Source organism: Cornus florida, unplaced genomic scaffold (genome assembly GCF_030987335.1).
Source record: "Cornus florida cultivar Cherokee Brave unplaced genomic scaffold, ASM3098733v1 CherokeeBrave_3.0.0_Hap2_Chr08, whole genome shotgun sequence".
Taxonomy (NCBI): Eukaryota; Viridiplantae; Streptophyta; class Magnoliopsida; order Cornales; family Cornaceae; genus Cornus; species Cornus florida.
The window spans coordinates 38,993,461-39,009,982 of NW_026775578.1; the positions used below are offsets into that span (position 1 = coordinate 38,993,461).

Sequence of the window (16,522 nt, forward strand, 5' to 3'; positions counted from 1 at the left end):
GTACTCCGGCAGTTCATTAAGGTCCATGGTTCTCTCGCCCAGACTTTTCTTCGACCGTTTAATATTAGCAAATGTTAGAAGGGCTGGGTTTGACCGCGTGATGCAGGAAAAAAAAAAACCTGAATTATTATTATCCTTTTGCAAATAATTCCCATGAATTACAACCTGCCCCTAAACTAATGATATTATGATTAAAGACCAAATCATTGGAAAAAGAGTATTTTACCTTCTCACTAAATTTTTTTTTCTTATTAAATTATTTTATTATCTTAGTTTAAATCTTAATTTATTTTTCATTTACTTCTATTTTATTATTAGTATCAATTTAGCAAAATAATGAAAAAAAAATTAAATAGAGTTCGTAACTATCATTTTTAAAATGATTAATTTATTATTAAAATTTAATACTTAACTTTACTCCGTTTAAAAGATGTACACAGACTCGAGTGACTCGACTAAGGTTAAAAATAATTGAGCTTCACAATACTATTATAGTAATTTTTTTATTTTTAAGGTGGGAATGGGGCCACCCAACACTACTATAATAATTTTTTTTTAATTTTTTTAAAAGTTTTTTAAAATTATTTATTTATTTATTTTAATTTTTTTAATTTTTAATTATTTTTTTATTTTTTTTTAAAAATTAATTATTTTAAATTATTTTTTTTTGGAAGGTTTTTGAATTTTTTATTTTTTATTTTTGAATTATTTTTTTTTTTTAGAAGAAGTTTCTAGAGAGAGAAACTTAGAGAGAGGGGATTGATAAGAGACAACTCTAGAGAGAGGGGATTGATATGAGACAACTCTAGAGAATTTTAGAAAGGGAAATGAGTTAAGTACAATATATAATAGATATGTGTTGTGTGTTTATTATGTGATGGGTGAAATATGGGTTGAATATGGTTAACCATATTCAACCCATCTTGACCCTCAAATTAAATGGTTAAAAATTACCCAATCCATTTTGACCCTCAAATTAAATATGGTTCACCCATAACCATTAAAAAGCAGACGGATATGGGCGGGTTGATGGTTCCTAACCCATTTTGCCACCCCTAATCTCAATGAAGAGATGAATATATTACGAGCCTTGAAGATTCAATTAAGGTGTGGAGCTTCATGGATTTATATACATAAAAAGGAAATCCATCGACAGCTACAACGTTCAAATTGGAAAACTTTAGTTAGTGACAAACAGCCGGAGAAACACTGTGATTTAGCTACCCAAACAGCCGAAGAAACACTGTGATTTAGCTACCCAAACAGCCGGAGAATCTTCATTCGTGAAAAACAGGTGAGACCTAGAAAGTTGCAGCAACCAAATCAAATAAACTCACCTATACACCAACGGTGAAGATACAGAGCTTCAGTTACCTACAAGGGGTGAGAGTTTAGAGCTCCAGCCTGACCCAACGAAGACCATTTCGACCAGAGTTGCATTGAAGATGGGAAAAAGCTCTTAGCTAATTACTCCATTGATTCCGACGAATCTTAGACCAAATTCTGGTGTGTTCCAGATTGCAATAACAGAGCTCAATCTCAAAAACCAGTGAGCTTCGGTCAAACCATTAACTGAGAGGGTTTCAGCGAAGACTAAAAGAAACACGTCTCTGCAATTGTTTTTTCTGGACGACGCTTCCTCTGAAAATTCTTGGACGCACAACCCTCCACATTTTTTGAACTATATATATATATATATATATATATATATATATATATATAGGCAAATAGAGAAAACTATCAGTCGAGCGAGATCGAGAAAGAAATAATGAGGGATTTTTGGGATGACAAGGCTTGTTTGGTGGGGTTTTGGGTCAAGTAATAGAAGGGTGTTATGGTCTTTTAACCTTCATAAGGGTGGTATAGTTATTTAATTAAATTTGAGTCGTCACCTGACAGGCATGCTATCAAAATCAGGATCTCTATAGTGGGTAAACTGCAACTAAAATGCAAAGTGGGGGGGGGGGGGGGGGGGGAAGTGTGTTCTTTGCTAAAAGGTAATAGTTGAAGGAGGTTTATTGCACTTTACTCTTTTATATATAAATCACCCTCTCTATGTAATGGTGTTGCTTTGTTGCATGTTGTTTTGATGCACCTGAAAATCCAAAACCTCTCCCATTAGGAACGGTTTAATTTTAAAATATTTTTATATCGATCTAATCTGCGAACCATGTGCACCTCTAATTACAACTAGTGCTATTGTGGAAGTGAATATCACGTGTAATTGATTTAACCAATCACGCAATGTCAATAAAAATATGAACGACTGTACCTAGCACTACTCTTTGTTTACGTGCTCAAACTCAAGGTGAATGCCCCAGACCACCTAGCCAATCCATCATGTTGAATTAAATCTTCTTCAATGTGAGATAAGTCCAAGACAAATGACAAAACCAATGCCATGACGCAGAAAGATGAACTTACTCTCCAGCCAATGCCAGCCAATGCAAACTCCACCAAATAAAGAAAACATTATAGGAGAATGACTCACACATAACCCAAGATCCTCCACATAGGAGTTTCAGCCACCCAAAATTGTCATCAAGTGAGAAGACGGCTTTACATAATTAGAGGTGATCAAGATGTGCTCCTTTGGTTTCCTTCTCATTCCTTTTTCTTTCCACCAAACATAAGCCTAATACCACACATTTATACACACACAAGTCATCATTTTTCCTTCTGGTTAGATTGGGCCATGACAATGAGTTCAATAGCCAGAGAAAATGGTGTCCTCAAGTTGGTGTACCCCGGAGGCTTCGTTGAGATACACAATGATCCAATAACTGCAGGTGAGGTCATGAGAAGGAACCCGAGACACTGCGTCGCGCGCCCAGACGTGTTCAAGTACCCATGGATCGTGGTTCGTCCCGAATCAGTTCTGCGTCTTGGAAGAGTTTTCTTCATTGTTCCGTACCACACCATCCATCGCCTGCTGCAACGGACGGCCTGGAATCACTCCTCTATTCTGCAGCAACAGCAGTCCCTCGAGCAAAACCATGATTGTAGAGAACAATCTCAGATTTTCCCCCGCAATGAGCTGAATCTCAACAGGTATGAAGAGCAAGTAATTGAATGTCCGAGAGAAGAAAGACTTCCTAAACAACAATATACCTGTTGGTCGTCCATTCGGCCAACTTGTGTCCATGGACATGTAAAGAAACAAACTCCCAGAGCGGTGCTGAAGACGTTGAATCCTAGGCACGAAGAAGATCGTGAAGGACATCACCATCCAAAGATTTCAGTTGGGTGTGGCTTCCCTGCATTGACAACGCCCAATAATCACTACCATGATCACCTTCGTAGAACATCTCTAATCAAGTTGCCTGCTCAAGTGAAGAGTCAACCGGCTGGTGATGGATCATTGAAGAAACAATACCCAGTTGAGTGTTGGCCAACAATGACGCCAGATTGCAAAAATTACCTGAAAGAACTTAAACCACAAACACCAAGTGGCTCTTTTGTTGAGGAAGGAGTGCCTTCTCATTTTCTGAGAGATGATTTTAATCGCGTCTGGGTGCCACAAAATGATGATAGATTAGAGCTCAAGTCCTCTCAGCAAGTTACTAAGCTGAAATCTTGTCTCAAGAAACACGAAACCAAGCTTGCTAAATCACGTGGACTCAGGGTAACTTTTGCCTTCCCAATTGACGACGATGATAAGGAGAAATGAGGTACGTTACATGGACTTGGGTAGATATGTTGGCTGTGGGTACATATCCACATGTCCGACGTGTCAAATCCCAAAACAAACTTCTAGAGTAAAATAATATTTTCATATAGCATAGTGTTTAATGTAGGCATTTCACTCATTTTGAAGCAATAATACAAGAAACTGAATTACTATATTTTTTTTTCTTTCGTGAATGTCTAACCAAAAGTGTTTGACAGATGTCTTAGTATTGTGTGTCCGATATGGGTACTTCACCTACCTTTGAAGAGTTCATGTAACAAAGGAACTGAGAATCAAAGACGGCGACTTCCAGCAGTATTTTGGAGCTTCTTAAGTTGATGATACTTGCAGATCTATGAATTCTTTAATTTTTCAATCTTTGTTCATGTATGCATGGATCTAAGCATATAAACTGCCAGCACCTATATATCCCATATACGATAGTTTCTGGTTCTAAAGATTTACCATGGAATTGTTAGATTTTCTGTCTTCTGTAAGTAGCTGGCATAGAAAGAAATGTATCCTTTTGACCATGTAATGAATATCTAGACTCAATGTTACCAATGAAAATAGACATGAATTTTAGTCTAAATACAAAGAAGTTTCTGTTGGATGGATGTGCTTTGTAAATCTTTTTAGTCAATCAACAATAATGCTCTATCTATATCTGATGACAAAACCTTCTTTATATTTCAGTACTATGAGTATTACCACTATTACTACTGCAAAGAATTCAATTAGCATATTCAAAAGAACAAAAAGGAGCATACTCTGAGCACATGTTGGGTGATATTACCATAATCAATCATGTTTGATTTTGATTCCGCCATGTAAGTGTTTTTTTTTTTTTAACATTACTATATGGATGTAATTTATGCAACAAATGGGATAGTAACAGTATGGACCATCGCTACAAATGGTGTACATTTTCAATGGAAAACGATAATTTAATTAGTTGTCAAGAATTGCAAGGGATGGTGCAAATTTGAAGCTGAATTTTTTTTCCCAGGACTTCTGCTTAATTTATAAAGATTGATAGGAATCTGTACACTTGAAGCTCAAACCACAATTTGGCAAGTTGCAGTAGCTGATATTTTCTGTGACCTTAATGCTACAGATTTAAAATGGTTTAGAGATAATACAGTTTTACGACAAAAATATTTGAGTGAAGCAGATTCATCACAATAGTACATCTTTTGGGACCAAATCTACACATCATTGCGAAAGCCAATTCTCCCAACAATATTTGTGACTAGAAACCACAGCATCACTAGAACCCATTCCTATATCATGACGCCACTTTTGCACCACTTTGTCATCATCGTCATCATAATCCTTGCCTTTATCCCATATGGTTGGGGCCGGGCACATGAATTTTCTTCTTCCATTATTTCCTATTATACACCATGTCTTCTTTAAATTTAAATTTTTTGACGAAATAATTAATTAGAGCAGCATTCAAAAACTCATCGCAATAAATAAATAAAAAAAGGCCTTCTTTTTCTCAAATCGGTGTTTTCTATAATGTTACGAATCTAAAAAAGACAGCAGCATATAGTAACTATAGTTTTAAAAGAACTTACAGAGGTTAAAAAAAGCACCAATTTGAGCTTTACTCTTTTGCTAATCTTTGTCCATTGGTCTATTCTACACTTCTTCTATTTGTCGATGTTCAGACAACACGTTAGTTATATTCCATGATGAACATGACATTTATTATATTTGAGGCATGAAACAACTCTTATGCTATTCTCCCTTTTCTTAAAATCCAAAATTTTACTGGTCTAATAGGCAAGACTGCAAACTAGCTTATAAAAATTATAGCTTTGGTTGTTGACGGGATAAATATCTACGTTACCCCATCTCTAATAGTTTAAACCTATGTTACATGGACTCAGGTACAGGTATGTATCCATGCATTGAACGTGTCAGATCTCTAAACTAGATATTTATAATCATTGTAATAGAGTGAGTTTTGTACCATGAAATTACATTGAGTGAGTTTTGTAAGGTCTAAATCTCTAAATTTCAAAATTTATAATCATGCATCGAACGTATCAAATCTCAGTAAGTTTACAATCTTGCGTTCATAACATTATAATCATGTGTCGGAAGTGCTCAGTTAGTTGTTGTAAAGTCCCATTGTTGTAGATTAATATGATTGGTCAAAAGTGTTCATAACATTGGACTAGGCTTTCTCAACTCTAAATTCATTCATTCTACTAGCTGCCCGAGTAAATTCTTATCAAATAATTCCATAGCATGCCTTAGAAATTTTGTTCGGGTCCAAGTTTTGCCTTTGGCCTCTAGTTATATTGTGCCAGCTCTGCAGCCACTTTGAGGCTTTTCATCAAACAGGTGGCGTGCACCCACAAAATGGCCAAAGCCACCCTCGTCGATTTCGGAAACCTTAAAAGAATTCGAATACGCCACCACCAAACTACCACTTCTCGAATACAAATTCCATCAAAACAGATATGTTAATATGCCCACCACAATACATCACCAATATGCACATATATATATTTATATATATGCCACCCATGTGTACAAACATAACACCACCAAAGCAATTGTATCAAATTCATAATATTAAGATCAAAATCATAAGTATCTCATCAAATACTTGAATTGAAGAAAATTTTCAAAGTGAATATTTTCTGACCTTATGGGGTTTCTTTTCCGGTGAAACTCTGGCAGAGATGACTCCATGCACTACTGACGTTCAGAGAGAGATGTCTTTTACGTTTATATGATTTTGAGTGCATTCTGATAGGCTTATGGGTCTCCAATAATTACTTTGAAATTTGAATAGAAATCAAGTGGTTTATTCTTTGATAAAATAAAAATAAATTAAAAAAAAAAAACACATAAAGGTAAATAAATAGTTAATAGTAATACAGTTATTGTTTTCTTAATTGTATAGTTAAAAATTTTAAAGATCATAAAAACAATAAAAATAAAAACTCAAATAATAGAGTATTAATTTTTATATAGGTTCATAATCAATTTGAAGGATGGAGAGTGGTCCATCCCTAAGAATCTATGAAGCACCACACACGGTTAGGTGGTGCAGCATACTAGTGTTGGACACACGTGTTCAAGTCTTGAACACGTATCCGACATTTCTTATTTTATTTTATTTTATTTTATTGACTTGAGAGCACGTCTAAACCACTTATTTGTTTTTGTTTTTTTTTTTTATAAATTTTATCTTTTATAAAAATAAATGTAAATTTAGTATTAAGAAAGTTTCATTCAAAATGACAGTATTTTCTTTCCTTTCTAAGGATTACAAAATCAACTCATCAACTTTAATTTATCCTTCAAGTCTTTTTCATTCACCGTTTTTTCTTTCCAAAATTTTATACCAAACACAGAAAATTATATCCCTGCATTTTTTTTTCTCTTTCCCACCAAAGGAAAAGATGAGGAAAGAAGATTATATAGCACCATGCCAAATAACTTGGTACTACCAACTAAATAAATTCATTAATCATAAACATATATTTTTTTTAATACGTACCCAAAGCAGCTTCGATTTTTAAAAGAAGAATTTCACTTTATAACCTATATCAATAAATTATAGTAAATAAAGTGAATTGCAAACAAATAATAATAAAATAAGATAAATACGCTTGACGAGTTGACTTGTAACTATTTTAATTGCTCAGCTTTCTTTTAAACAAAAACGTTCTTTAGTTTATCACTCCCGACTTATCAGGTGTATTCTTGGAACGAGACTATATACCCCAAGTTTGTAACCTAGAGTGGATCCCGGGGAAGCCTTGCCTATTCCTGGTGCTAACTTAAAAAACCAAACAGATTAAACAAAATGTTCTTTAGCAGTCTGTTGCTCCACCTTGCAAATCAGCAGTAAGTACTTTTTAAATATTTTGCATTTATGTTTGCTCATTTCATTTTGTATCCAATTTGTTTCAATGTGTTAAACTTTCAAATATAATACCAATCAGCCTTCATATGCATTAGGGTTGCATGTGTTGGAACTATGGTTTGTCGTATCAGCCGGTTCGTAATCATTTTTTAACGGTTCGATACTGTTACACATTTTCATAAACCGATCAGTTTGGCCGATTTACACTGATATTAGTCCGAATCCGTTACACCGCAACTGCGAACTATGGTTGGGACAAAGCAAAAAAATAGAATAGGATACAGTAATTACACTAGTATAAGATTGGTTCACCCAAAATTGGAGCTAAGTAGTCATCCAAAATTCCACTATAATCATGTAGAGATATTCCACTACAATCATGCAAAGATATTGCAACGAAAAAAAATACCAAATACCAAATCATGTACACAAACTCTTACTACAAAAAAGGGTGACAAATACCCGAACCTTACCCCTCCCCTTGCTATCAGTGATCTCCGTCAAACCCCGCAAACTCTCTCTATCCATCAATTCCTTCTTAGGAGTACGCCTCACTCTACTCAAAACCAAAAACCCAATTTGGACGGCCAATGAAGATGCTAGCCTCCGCCATGTAACTACCAATATAGCCACTTCCACCAAAGATAAGGGTCTTAGAAGTTACCACACCACCCAATTTTTTGCTTCTCTCTTCCACATCTCACAATCACATATTCACAATATGCGTTTCATTTATAGATTTAGACAGTAAGATGAAAAACTCGTCACCATGTTTAACTTGAGATATATCTAAGGAATGAGTTAATATATAATACAAATAATTTTATTTCAAAATCACTCTCTCCGTAACCAACTTGAAAACTAGAAGGAAAAAATAAAAAAGAATAGTTGTTATCATTCCAAAATAAAATGAGTAAACAAAAAAAATAAAAAAGAATAGTTGTTATCATTTAATAATAGTATTGAATTATGGCAGTAGTTTATTCTCATACCCCGCCAAGTTGTGAGTTAGTTTATAAGTCTTTCATAATTTAAATTTGTAAAAAATAAAATAATTATACTTCATAACCTATCAATAGATTATGAATATGGAATTTCCTCCTATGTTTCACATTTTAATTTAACAAAAGTGTTAGGGTTACATGATGTTGCATGATAATTAAATTTGTGAGTTAGTTAATAAGTCTTTCATGATTTCAATTTGTAAAAATAATTCTACTTTATAACATATGTCAATAAATTACTAACAAAGATAATCTAATTGTACTCTCTCTCCTTTCAAAAATGAAAGTCAATGGTTCAACTCCTCTTAGGGGAAAGAGTATCTTGTCACAGTTTTAACTTAAAAAAATAATATTTACATGTTTATAGGTCTTTTATAATTTTGTAGAGATTCGAAGAAAAGTGTGAAAGATTTTTAAAATAGGTAGAAAGTTGTAGATATGGTACCTTCACAAAGTTTATAGGTCTTTTACAATTTTGTAGATATTTGGAGAAAAGTGTGAAGATTTTAAAAATCGTTCTTCACAAAATTTATAGGTATTTTTATAATTTTGTAGATATTTAGAGAAAAGTGTCAAAGATTTTAGAAATTGGTAGAAAGTAATTTACATTTTTGTGAATTATTTTAGAGAGTTCATTGAAGAGGTTGATGGCTATAAAAAGAGTGGAATTTATGTTTCTTCCACCAAACCTGGATGTTATAATTCATATACTTGTGTGTAAATCTATGAAAATTAAAGAAAGTTTTACTAAGCCAAATAACGAAGATAAATTAGTACATGATGCACTATTAACCAATCATTTTCTAATCATATGAGGTGAAATAAAAGTAACTGATGTCATTGCTGGATATACTTTTGAGATTATTCGAGTCTAAGGTTAATGTATTCTAAAGACTGTAGAGAACCATATGTAAACTGTAGAATTAGCTTGACCCATTTATATTTTGAATTTTGACATTTTGAATTTTGCAATATAATCAGTTTCTTTAGCTTCAGCAGAACTTTTAAACATCAATTTTATCAAGTTGCATAGCGTCTCGATCAATCCCATCGTGAATCACTTAGTTTCTATGCCACAAAATCCTCCAAACATAGAAAAACTCTGTTGGAAAATTTAGCCTAATCTTTCTTCAGAAAATTCAATTTACAAAGGTTTCAAAAAAAACTTCAAAACTTGGGAATCCTTTCTTTTGTTTTATCACATCAATAACCTTGATGAAGAGGAGTAGCAGCAATGAGATTCCATTAGTTTCAGGCATTAAAAGATGAGGTCTAGACCATCTACCAATTTGTATAATCTGATTTAAACAACAATTTCTAGTTAAGTCAAATTGCGTGACCACATTGTAGCCAAAAGCTTGAATAATAGAAATCCTCTCCATCATGGATCCAAAAATAAAATAATATAGCTGCCATTATCAATTTTGAACTCTAAATTGGCGACCCACACAACAATATCGACCTACAACATATTTTGCATTTTTGTTTACTCATTTTATTTTGTTCCAAAATAAAATGAGTAAACAAAAATGCAAATTATGTTAAAAAAGAAGTACATGCTGGTGTTGCCTTGCACAGTGGAGGAATAAATAAGCAAGGGGTATTTTGGTATCAAAAAATAACTGAGCACCCACAATTACTTGGAGGGGAATTTGTCCCAAAAAAAATTTCCAATGGGGTTTACTTGCTACGAATGGTTAAAAGCCTTTTTTTTAAAAATTTTTATTTATTTATTTATTTTTATTATTATTATTATTTTTTCAGTTCGTCTTTATAAATATGGAACTTCAACAACTATGTCTTCTAATTTAATAATAGTGTTGAATTATGTCAGTAGTTTATTGTCATATCCCGCCAAGTTTTGAGTTAGTTTATAAGTATTTCATAATTTAAATTTGTAAAAAAATAATAATAATTATACTTCATAACCTATCAATAGATTACAAGTGTGGAACTTCCTCTTTTCTTTCTCATTTTAATTTAATCGTAGTGCTAGCGTTACTTGATGTTGCATGGTAAATTTGTGAGTTGGTTAATAAGTCTTTCATAATTTCAATTTGTAAAAAAATTAATTATACTTTATAACATATATCAATAAATTACCACCAAATAGTAATATAGGGAAAGGGTACCTTGTCACATTTTTAATTTAACAATAATGTTTGCAAGTTTTTAGGTTTTTTAAAATTTTGTTGAGATTTCGAAAAAAAAAAGTGTGAAAGATTTTTTAGAAATCAGTAGAAAGTTATAGATTTATTATCTTCTCTTTTATAATTTTGTAGAGATTTGAAGAAAAGTGTGAAAGATTTTAGAAACTTAATTGTAGAAAAGCTGTCTTTACATTTTTATTAATTATTTTAAAGAGTAGATTTTCGCTATGTAGAATGCATCATAACTCTTCATTGAAAGCAAAACTATGAAGATAAATTATTATTATATGATGCACTATTAGCCAATCATTATCCAATCATATGAGGTGAAATATAAATGACTAGGACTTTTGTGGGTATTGTATTTTTTAAATTTGCAAGAGTCTAACTAGATGGTAGAATATATACATTATATTTGCAATTTTTTATTTAATATATTAGGCATTAAAAAATAATAATAAAAAAAAATAAAAAATTTCTTCTAAAACTAGTCCATCCATTAGCTGCGGATTCAAATTAATCCCGCCACCACCACCACCTACCTATCCGCCACCATCAAATGTGACATCCTTTCCTCTCTTCCTAAAAGAGCCAAAACCCAAATAACTACTACCTCTGTCCCATTTTAAATGTCTTCTTTAAAGTCTATAACTCACAATTTTAAAATGGGACAGAGGGAGTAAAATTTACAAAGACTTTTGTAAATTCTGTTTGACTGGCCTAGCACTTGTAGGCTCGTTCCCTACGATGTTTTTTTAATCACGGATGCATTTTGTAGACTTTCGGAGAGGGAGATAGGAAAAAATAATAATAATATCCCTCATAGAAAGCCGGCCCTAAAATAGAATCTCTAAATTTTTTGCAACATTTCTTTTGTTTTGTTTTTTGTTTTTTTTCAACAAATTTCAAAAACCGAGTTTCCTTGATGACCTCACTACGAAAGGTCATTCATTCATTGCAATTAATTTTCTACAATGAAATTTTATTGGTTCCCAAAAATCATTTTGTTGCAAAATACTTGACAATATATATATATATATATATATATATATATATATATATATATATATATCAAGAGATCTCCCGTATGATCTCTCCATTATAATCAATGAATTGAAATATAGTATTAAATGATTCATTCAAATTTTTACATATTTCAAAAAAAAACTGTCTCAATTTAATGGTTAAATTTGGAGATGTGATGACTCTTCTCAACCATTTTTTTTTTTTTTTTTGGTCCTTTTTACTACAAATATTGTCATTTAAAAGTTCACCACGACAATCACATTTGACCTCTTGTGATGTACAATTTAGAACTTGTTCTTACCGAAACTTGAACCCGATCTTCTACTTTAGAATGAGAAAAAATGTCACTAAAAGCAACCCCTTCGATGATTTCTTGGTGATCTACAGTTACCAAGCCAATTTGACAACTGAATTAGAACATTTAATCTCTTGTTATGTAATGTGAATCTGCAGTTAGGAGGTAAATCTTTCAACCATGCAACAATTTGATGACTCTCTCTCTCTCTCTCTCTCTCTGCCTTCATTTAATAATCAGATTCTGAATAAATTCGTGTTCCTTGTAAATATTCTTGAAATACTTCATTTACAAACATCTTAAGGTTAGAGTAAATATTTGGTGCGTCACGCACGCCATTTCATTAGTATATAGATATACGAATAACATGACATGCGGGGCGAAATATCTACTCTCAGTGAACACAAATCACTAGGGCTAAAATTTGGGCTTACCCAACCCAACATCAACCCGAATCGGGTTGGGTTGGACCAACCCGAATTGTACTCAACATGGGTTATAGTCATAATCCAGATCGAATATTTTCGGACGAATTGTGTCGGGTTGACGGGTTGAGTTTTTTTTTTTTTAAATATATATATATATTATATATATAAATTATATAAATTTTTATATATAATTTATATTATATATATATAATATTTGATTAGATTATTATAAAAAAACAATATATTTTTAGGTCAAATCATTTCAGCCTCCCCTATCGCCTCTATCTTTTCTGAACTTCCCCCCTTCCCCTCTCTCTCTCTCTCTTTCCAACTGCAAACTACAAAATTTACAAGAATCAAAAAGTTCAAAACCCAGATCGGCACATCATTTCAGATTGTTCAAAAAATCAAAACCCAGATCTTTCAGTTTCCATCGCCCGCTGTTCCGTTCGCAAGCTCCAGCCGCCGTCTCTCTCTCTCTCTCTCTCTTTCCATCGCAACCTTCAGCCGCTGTCTCTCTCTTTCCATCCCAAGCTTTAGCCGCTGTCTCTCTCTCTTTCCAGATCTAAATATTTTATATTTTTGTTCAGGAGAGAAAGAAAAAGAAAGAACTAGAGTGGAAAATTGCAAGCTTCTACCCACATATAAACCAGATCGGCATATCATTAAATTGTATGTATGGGTAGAGAGAGAGAGAGAAAGAAGAGTGAGAATTTATTTATTTATTTTTTTTTTCGGATTTCGAGATTTCGGGTTAGGTTCGAGTTGAGTCCGAGCCCAACCCGAATATGTCTGGATTTTGACAAAATTTAACCCGAACATGAACTCGATTTGTGAATTGTATGTTCAAATTTTAAAATCTTTGGGTTGGGGCTGGACTAGGCTAGCCTGCCCAAGTTGCAGCCCTACAAATCACCACCACCGCTTGCCATTTTGTACTCCTTAATTGGAGGGTTTTGTTTGTTTGGATACGCTATTCTTTACTTTCTGTTCTGCAACCTTTCAGGTCTTGCTTTGGATCATATAAGCTGGTTGATTGTCATTATAAACAGGAAAATTTGGTGTTGTTTTGATAAAATTGAAATTTTAAATACTAAGTGGAGTCAGTGTTACTTAAAAAATTTATTTCATTTCAAGTGATAATTATTTTTTTTAAGTACAATTCAAAATGCATTATCAAATAAACTTATTTCTATAAGAATTTTAATTCAATCAGAATTAAGTGCTAAGTGCTAAACTTCCAAAATTTTGTGAAAACTCTATTAATGCTACTTATTTATGACTATTAATGATGATTTTGTATATATAAATTTTTTTACAAAAATTAGTTGGCCCCTTCAAATTGTTTAAAATATGCTTTTTGTGGTTACCTATTTATGATTATTAAAGGTGGTTTGAATGAAATTTTTGGTCTTGCTTTGAAAATTTTAAATCTAGTAAAAAAGGTGACAGTTATTATTGTAATCCTTGCAGGTTACAACACATATATTAGACTTATATATATATATATATTCTTATATATCTATTCATGTACATATACATTATTTGTTATGAATTAAAGGAGAAGGAAAAAAAAGTAAGTTTTACACTTGATCGACAAACTCATTTATATTTTGTTAACTATTCTTCTCGCTATTTTTTTTTTCTTCTCATATTATTTATAAACATGCTACTAAAAATATACATTGAAAAAGACATTATTACAATTATTTTGGTATCATAATGTAGTGCAATATATAATTCTGGTTAATTGATAATAAAGTTTGAAGTTTAAAATTTCGTCGTTTTAAAAGAAAATACAAAAGTTACAAAAAAAAAAAATTTATTATTTATTTTTTAATTAGAAAAAATCAACTTATTTTAGAAAACTTCCAATGAAATTTGATCATATTGTCCCAATTCTATAGTTAAATGACAAAATTAACCTTATGATATACCAATTTATTTAAAAAAGCAAAAATCAGTATTTTCAAATTACAGAAATAACCTTCCTGAAATTAGCCCATATATATATATATATATATATATATATATTCCATCTCCATTACATCCGGCGATTATAGCGCCACCACCGGCTACCGCCGCAACACCACCATCCCCATCTTCGCAACTGCCACCTCCATTCCCAACCCACAACCACTAGCGGCCAATTGAAGGCTTGTATAACAAAATTCTCAATCGCCGTCATTTGGTTTCAGATTTTCGATTCCTCGGAATTGTTTTCTCCCCAGTTCTGATTTCAACTGGAATTCTTTTTCTTTCTCTTCCTCGATTAGGACTCATCCAAACGACGGAAAAGGAATTCAATTCCACCGACGCACAACAGACCCATGATTCATCATCACCAGAGGAAGACCACAAATGGGTCTCACGCGAATAACACCCACACCAACACCGGATTGCAATGCCGAGAGAACATGGTCCACCAACACCGGACTCACTTTCTTCACCGCATTACAGCAGCCGGGACGCTCCCGGCAGTGGTCCTCGGCGGCCACGTTCCTAAATTCGCGTGCTTGACGGTGGCTTGCCCTGCCCCTGACATCAAAACTCTATCAATTTCCAAGAATTACAAGCATTGAAGACCCTAAAGCCTTCCGATCTAAATTTTTTCGAACAAATACTCTTCACAGCCGAATAATTATGACACCCAATGAGATATATAAACAACTTGTGCATATACATACGACCCCCATAAATCACGCACAGAAAAGTGAGAGAAGACCCAATAACTTGATGGGTTTCAGCGAGCTTCAAGAGAGAGAAGAGCCAAACAAAACTTGACCTAGATCGATGTTTTCGTCAGATTCTTCGATTGTATTTGTTTTGAGTGGGTATGGTGATTTCTAGTAAATTTATGTTCGGAAATTTTGAACAAACATCAATTTCTAACAGAGTATCTGAGCTCAGATTGAAGAAATCGCTGATTTGTTTGATTATTTATCTGCATTTATTGTTCCTTACATGTTAAATCACATCATATTTTGATTAGTGAAGATCTCTGTCAGAACACACACTCTCTATATACAGAACACACACTATATATATATAGATTATGCAAGAAAGAAAACGGCTGAACGATATTGTTTTTTTTTTTTTTTTTTGGAAGTAATGGAAGAACAAAGAAGCGAGATGGGTTTGATTAAAATGACTTTGTTTAGTGCCACTATATATATATACACAAAACGGGGTCGTTTTGTGCTTTGATGGCTTAAATGCCACTAACATTATTTTAGTAATTGGCAAAATTAAAGCTCTACCTTTCCCCCTTATTAGAGTCCATTTATGACCATTTCTTGAGTTCGGGTGACTTTTTTAATTGATTTGATATATCAGAAAGGTAGTTTCGTCATTTAATCACAAACATGGTGTAATGTGATCAATTTTCACAGTGTTAGGGGTTTTCTAAAATAGGTTAGGGGTATTTGATAAAAAAAACTGATAGTATTGGGAGTTTCATGAAATTTGCTCTAAAAATAAGAATTTTTAGTTTTAAATTTAACATTAAATATTAAGGTCAAATTTGTCATTTCAAAGCTCGATTAACAGGTCGAACACAGATATTAGGCCAATGTGATCATTTTTTAAAGTGTAGGAATTTTCTGAAACAAGTTGGGAGTTTATAATCAAAATTTGACAGTAGTGATTTTATGAAATTAGTCCTTTTAAAAATTATATAATCTTTTCCAAAATATGACGTTTATTCATTCAAATAAACCAAATTCATTTTTATGTTTCTTTTTTATTTTGTCATTGGCAATAAATTCACACACACTCATTTTGCTTATTTGGAGACTCAAATCCTTACCGTTCACTTTGAAAAGTAAAGGAGATAGATATCACTTGATAATAAAAAATTATGTTAAACAAGTAAATTTTATACTAAGTTTAACAATTAAGGATTTGCATTAAAATTAAAATACCTCTTCCACCAAATATTACGATTTGAAAAAAAAAAAAAAAAACTCATGCCCAACATGCAAATAGATAGGTTTAGATATTACATGCATTGAAATACCTCTCCTGCCAAATATTTTTTTATATTTGATAGTAA

General features: G+C 32.6%; 1 long non-coding RNA gene across 1 annotated transcript; it reads right to left on the reverse strand.

The window, feature by feature from the left end:
* Positions 1-4,728: 4,728 nt before the first annotated feature.
* LOC132271381 (uncharacterized) lies at positions 4,729-7,067 on the reverse strand. The gene is made up of 2 exons (XR_009469707.1): positions 6,336-7,067; positions 4,729-5,064 (listed from the first exon to the last, which is right to left on the reverse strand). It is a non-coding gene; the product is annotated as an uncharacterized LOC132271381 (long non-coding RNA).
* Between the last annotated feature and the right edge of the window lie 9,455 nt (positions 7,068-16,522).